Raw genomic sequence first — 6,988 nt, 5'->3', positions numbered from 1 at the left:
CATCTACTTGATTTACCTGATTTTTAAAAATATGTGGAAAGTTATACTCCAACTTTAACCCATCCATATTTTATCATATGTACTTTAAAAGGAGATAACAGAAACATGTTTAAATTTGAAAAATTAAGTTTTATGTAGTCAATGTCTAGAACCATGAGTACTCACTATGTATTTAAAATATTCTTTGGTTCACAGTAAGTTCTCAATGAAGTTTGATGAAATAAATTAAAAGTCTTTGAAAATACTGTAAGTGTAGCATTAGAAAGTTACAATATGTTCTGATTACCTCTTATTATAAGCCTTGGTTTCCCCATTTGCTTTTTTCAATTTATTTTTTAAAATCCTAAGATAAATAGTGTTTTAAATATGCTTAGGTCAGTGCTTGAGCACAAACCGAACTGTTGTTTAGAGAGCAATCATTCACCTGAGAATAAGCATTTCATTTTATTCTCAAAATTAATATAAGAAATTAATTAACATTATTAGCATTTCCATGATTATAGATTTTGACACTCAATAGGGTGTCACACTTGTACTGAACTTAATGTAGTCCTGAGAAGGGTCTTGGAAAATATAATGGTATTATCAAAATAAGACTCTCAGGTAAAAGCAAATACTTTTCTCCAAAGGAAGCATAAAGTAAGCCTGTTGAAAACAAATTTCTTCCAGCTCACCTCCAGATATTTATCTACCTTCTCAAGTCTTCCTTTCCAGAACTATTACTCTGTCTGGTTATCACTTGTTAATACTCTGTTTTTATCAATGAAGTCTATGGATTGTTTCTTCTCTTTGTTCCATATTGGTTCATTCAAGGAAGCTATTCATTTCTCCCTTCCTAATTGTTTTATGTGTCTATGTCCAATTTTCCTGAATGCTGTGGTGAAACAGGCTTTATATTGTAGTCTTTCAGAGAAATTAAAATTAAACTGTACACAGTAAAAGAAGAAAAAGAAGAATTATACTCGTAAAAGAAGAAAAACTTGTGCCACGCTATATTTTTGAATTATCTTTTCTTCTCACCTTCCTCCATTGCCTTTACTCAGTCCCTAATGTTCCTATTTGTTTAACTTCTATGCAGAGTACATCATGAGAAACACTGGGCTGGAAGAAGCACAGGCTGGAATCAAGATTGCCGGGAGAAATATCAATAACCTCAGATATGCAGATGACACCACCCTTATGGCAGAAAGTGAAGCGGAACTGAAAATCCTCTTGAAGAAAGTAAAAGAGGAGAGTGAAAAAGTTGGCTTAAAACTCAACATTCAGAAAACTAAGATCATGGTATCTGGTCCCATCACTTCATGGCAAAGAGATGGGGAAACAGTGGAAACAGTGTCGGACTTTGTTTTGGGGGGCTCCAAAATCACTGCAGATGGTGACTGCAGCCATGAAATTAAAAGACACTTACTCCTTGGAAGAAAAGTTATGACCAACCTAGATAGCATATTCAAAAGCAGAGACATTACTTTGCCAACAAAGGTCCATCTAGTTAAGGCTATGGTTTTTCCAGTAGTCATGTATGGATGTGAAAGTTGGACTGTGAAGAAAGCTGAGTGCTGAAGAATTAATGCTTTTGAACTGTGGTGTTGGAGAAGACTCTTGAGAGTCCCTTGGACTGCAAGGACATCCAACCAGTCCATTCTAAAGGAGATCAGTCCTGGGTGTTCTTTGGAAGGATTGATGCTAAAGCTGAAACTCCAATACTTTGGCTACCTCATGTGAAGAGTTGACTCATTAGAAAAGACTCTGATGCTGGGAGGGATTGGGGGCAGGAGGAGAAGGGGACGACAGAGGATGAGATGGCTGGATGGCATCACCAACTTGATGGATGTGAGTTTGAGTGAACTCCGGGAATTGGTGATGGACAGGGAGGCCTGGTGTGCTGCGATTCATGTCGCAAAGAGTCGGACAGGACTAAGTGACTGAACTGAACTGAACTGAATGTTCCTATTTATTATTATGTAAAGTAGTTACCAGTCTTTTATTTTGCTTATCTGTAGGTCAACAAATTCCCTTAAAGTTTGACCTATCACCTGAGGCTAACCAAACATTCTGAGCCTTTATCAAAGAGTTATCCTAAACCAAGAGGAACCAAACCATGATAAACCAAAGTATTATCTCTTTGAAAGGAATCTTGGTGCCAACTGTCAAGACTGTTTTAAAGTCCACCACAGGTGTAATCTCTGCAGTCTCCTCAGGAACATCCCTGAACACGTGTTATCTACAGATAGTATTCTGGAGTCTGTAAATTGAAATGTGACCAGGCCTGACCTCTGGATGTCAAGGAGGACAATACTGTCAGCCTGTGACAAGTCTATCAAGTCCATTCTTTCCAAAGATATAAAATCTATCCCTGTTGCTGAGTTCTCAGTTTGGCAATTCATATTTTACTTGAACTTTTAGGCAGATATCTGTTTTCTCCCTATTTATGGCTGTATAACCTTACTCTTACCTTCTGAACAAATCCCCACTTTGAAATTTTTCCCAGGTAGAAGAGAATCATTCGATTGGGATGAGACAAATCACTGACTTGAAGAAAACAAAAAGCTGTTTCCTTCACTTGCTTTCACTAACAAGAATAGAAAATTATGATTTAAAAAAAAAATCGGCAAGAGCTTGTTCTTATTGCATTTCATGCTATTTCTGAGTTTGTGCACTCCCGGCAGCCTACCATGGTGTCAACCCATTATATACCTTAAAAAAAAAAAAACACCTTCCTCCATTAAACTTTAAGCTGTCAAGGATTACAACGAAAAGATGCAATTTTTTTCACTGCAGGAAAGGTCTGATTTAGTAACAAGCTATAAGCTAACAGAGCAGCAGAATCCACATATAATGTTTCATAGAAAGGAGAAAAAAAAAACATGCTGCTTTTTTGTGTGCTCAGCCTTGTTTTTTCTCTTTTCTTATAAATAAATAAATATATATATATATATATATATATAGTCCACTTAGCTTTCAACTACAAAGGAAAGTAGGAAGTGTTCTCCTCTTACATTTGTGACTACAAATCTTGGTGTTCAAGCACTTCAGACATCTAGTTGGTTTATGCACCTTTGTACTGGAGGGAGCACCACAGAGGGGGGGAAAATGTTAGTCCACATTGCCGTCTAGCTTTCATGTTTAATATTGATTTAATTAGTCATTTAATTCCAAACACCCTTATTATCCACTTGTTTGAAAAGGCTATTTACTTTCACCACAATGCATACATTAAAACAAGTGACTGAATAGAAAGCCAGGCTTGCGGCCTCGTGCTTTCTTGGTGCAGAAATGATATCCTCCCCCCGCCACTTTCGCTCCAGCATCACAATGTCAAACATTCTGCACACATTCCCTAAGGAATCTGCAAGGCTAATTAGGGTGAGCTTCACCATAAAGAATACAGTTGTTAAAACAGCTTCTGTACACACTAGAGTAATGAGCATTCTTTACACACGCTGTGATTTGTTACTGCAATTTGCAGTCATATATCTCTTAGGAAATAACTCATGTGTTGTTATTTATTGCATGTATGATTATTAATGATATATTAACAACTGTTGAAAGCAACTTATTTCACTTCACTAACTCATGTACTTAGCTCAGTGTTTAAAGAGCTGGGGAGGAAATCAGTTCTTCCAGAAAACTATGCTATTGTCTTTTTCTTCCTCTAGGATAGTTAAAAAAAAAGTCCAAAGTCTGATAAATACAAGAACTATTATTTAACTGGCCTTAAAAAGATTTTATCATGGTTACAGGAGAGCATATTTTTAATACTGCATTGTTTACAATTTTTTTGAATCTTCCAATAATTTACTCCATCCATATAATCCAATGTCTGCTATTAGAAATCAAATTCAAATATTGTATGTCTATTATTAGTGGTAGTGAATAGGGACAAAATCATGTACAGAGTTATCTTTTCCTATTAATGCTACTAGAAGAAATATTTTGCTGCTCATTCAAACTTAATTCAAACATAGAGTTACCTAAATACTTCAAAATGCTGTGTTAGTAGCTTATCGTGCATTAAATATACAAGGAAGGTTAAGCTACTGACTTAAATATTATGTGTGAGACATCACACGTTCAGCATCGATGAAAGCTGAGCTCCTTACTGCTTCACCTTCAGCACTGACAGATTTTTACCAATTAACTACTACCCAAATGTCTTCTGATAATTGGAACATAGATTTAAGAGAGTCTTTGTTTCAGAAATTAGAAATATAGCATTAGATGTAAACTTTCATGACTCTAAGCCATTACATAGGATGATGTCAGGGTCTCAAGACCTGTTTTGGCTTACCTGAAATCATGGCTGCTTTGTGCCTGCATTCCCGTAGGCATCTCTTCCACAGATATAAATTGCATTACAAGTGTGGCACATTTCCAGAGAGACAAAAGATTCTGTCTTTTGAAATATTCAGAGATCTGAAGAAAGCACTGCACTACACTCAGTTTCATTACCTAACACTCAGATAATGTCACAGATCTACATGATCCTAAAGGCAAATAAACGATTAATTCAGCTGTGATGATCAGAAAGGATGATTGTTGACACAAAGTGATGCCATGTGATGAGACAGCACCTTAGGTTGCTAATGACTCAAGTTTATAAAATCATTTCTGACAAGTGTTCATTTCATGAGGCTTTTCAAGCTCTTGTGAAATAGAGTTTTGCAAAGAATTTTGTTGGAGTCATTGAAAAGGATGATATTAAGTACTACCTTCTTTGAAATATAATCCATTGTGCAGTTTGCATGTGTGTATGCCAAAAAATGGATTGCATTAAAAAGTCAACTCAAGGCATTCAGTTCTCAAAGGAAGAGTATGAAGCTAGAAGTATGAGGCAGAAAAATAGTATAACAATAAACAGGCAAAGAAACCAATCAGCAGGCAATGGGTATGAGTCTCTAGTCTCTAGCAAGACTGAAGGGACAGGACTGGAAGGGAAGCAACACATCTGCATATCTAAGGAGAACGATAACAACATCAGATGAAACAAGTGAATATCAGGACTGAAAAGGCTGCAGGAGTTTGCAAGCAGATGTCAAAAAGCATACAAGAAAATGTCAAGCAAAGTATACCAAGCAGCTAAAACTGGTTGCAGAGATTAGGGTGCTAAATATATGCATGATGAGAACACTACTCTGCGCCTTACAGACCCAAGAGCTGCTTCACAAGCAAGAAGGGGAAAAGAGCTTCATAAATAAATTCTGCAAATAAAACTGGGGTCAGGATGTAAACAAAGGTAGAAAGTAAATAAAACTCTGCTTGGAACTTGCTTCTAGAATCTCTGTGCCAGACTACTTTACCAGATAACAGAATGACCCTTTATTAAATAGAAATTGTAAAATGCCCTAGGTCTGGAAGGGAAATCAGAGAGATGTCCAGAAGTAATTATTATAATTTCTAACTTTCAGAATATTTCTACTCTATGAAATATTACAAACAGGAATTAAATTACAAGACTGCTGATGACTTCATTACAAATCATATGGAAAAATTAAGTTTTCTGAGCTCAACCTGAGGTATTGTGTTTAATGTAATTTTTGACATAACTCAATTCTAATTCCAAAGATTCACAAGTTTAACAGGCATGAAAAATTTACAGATGCCAAGGACCTGATCGACTGGGCAAAACCAATAAAATTTATAGGACTATTGCCACAGAGACATCCACTATTAGCTTAACTTTTAATTTAAATTTTTATTCTTATTGAGAAGCAAATGACAGCACAAAATCCTTCTCTCTTTAGAACATGACTAAATGAGTTATCATTCGCCAAGAATAATATTGCTATACCAAGAGTTTTGCCTATATTCAGTGAGACTAGCAAAACATTAGTTATGAAAACAAAACAAAACTACACCATGGAGGTACCACAGGCTGTACCTTATTTCTCTTTCAAGGACAAACTACTTTGCAAGAGACCAGAAAATCTTAGCAATATAGTCTTAAAGACTTGGCATCTAAGCTGCTATTGTGTGAGTTTCTCCTAAAACCATATCAGTCTTGCTCACCAAGATGGCAACAAACTAAATTCTCACTAAATATTTATTGACTTGAATTTACTGTATATTCAAATGCTTTGGGCCTTTTTTTTTTCCTAGGGTTCCCTGGTGGCTCAGAGGGTAAATTGTCTGCCTACAATACAGGAGACCTGGGTTCGATCCCTGGGTGGGGAAGATCCCCTGGAGAAGGAAATGGCAACCCACTCCAGTACTCTTGCCTGGAAAACCCGATGGATGGAGAAGCCTGGTGGGCTACAGTCCATGGGGTCACAAAGAGTCAGACACAACAGAGCAACTTCACTTTACTAGGGCTGTACTCGCTCCTCAACTCCAAAGCTAATTCATAAGTGCAGAAGTGCAGTTCTTAATCAGACATTTCTAAAAGATCTATTTTCTCTTTTTTTCAGCTTTAAAAAAGACATAAAACATTTTTGTCACAGAAGCATCACTTAAGTAGTCACTAGGATGGTGGTCATCTGGCCATCTCATTTCCTCTGAATCTGTCTTATCCACAGCATTGTCTTTTATAATTTCTTCATGCAGACCAGAATCACATAAGACATTTAATTTTTACAAGACTGAAATAGATTTTCTAGAAAGAATTCAATCGACTTGGAAATAAAGTTTTAATCAGTGAAAATATGATCAATAGACGGTTATATACAAGGTTCGTCAAAAAGTTCTTTGGGGGTTTTTCATAGCATCATACAGAAAAACCTAAACAAACATTTTGGCCAACCCAATACATACGTACTTACCTACCAAATGGAGTTTTTGTCAGCTGAAAAACTAAACACTATGCCCTTTTGTTACATTGTGACCTATCAGATGTCAGAGCAAACTAACCCAGAGTGAAATTGATGAAATGCTTCCACCACAGTGAGAAAAGCCCAGGAAACCACTCTTCATTACCACCCAATTCACCAAGAATATATGGTTGACCCTTGAACAGTGAAGGGATTATAGTTGCAGCCCTGCACAATTGATCACC

The sequence above is a fragment of the Bos indicus x Bos taurus genome, chromosome 7 (assembly GCF_003369695.1).
Source record: "Bos indicus x Bos taurus breed Angus x Brahman F1 hybrid chromosome 7, Bos_hybrid_MaternalHap_v2.0, whole genome shotgun sequence".
Lineage (NCBI taxonomy): Eukaryota > Metazoa > Chordata > Mammalia > Artiodactyla > Bovidae > Bos > Bos indicus x Bos taurus.
Note: the sequence above shows the minus strand (reverse complement) of the source record.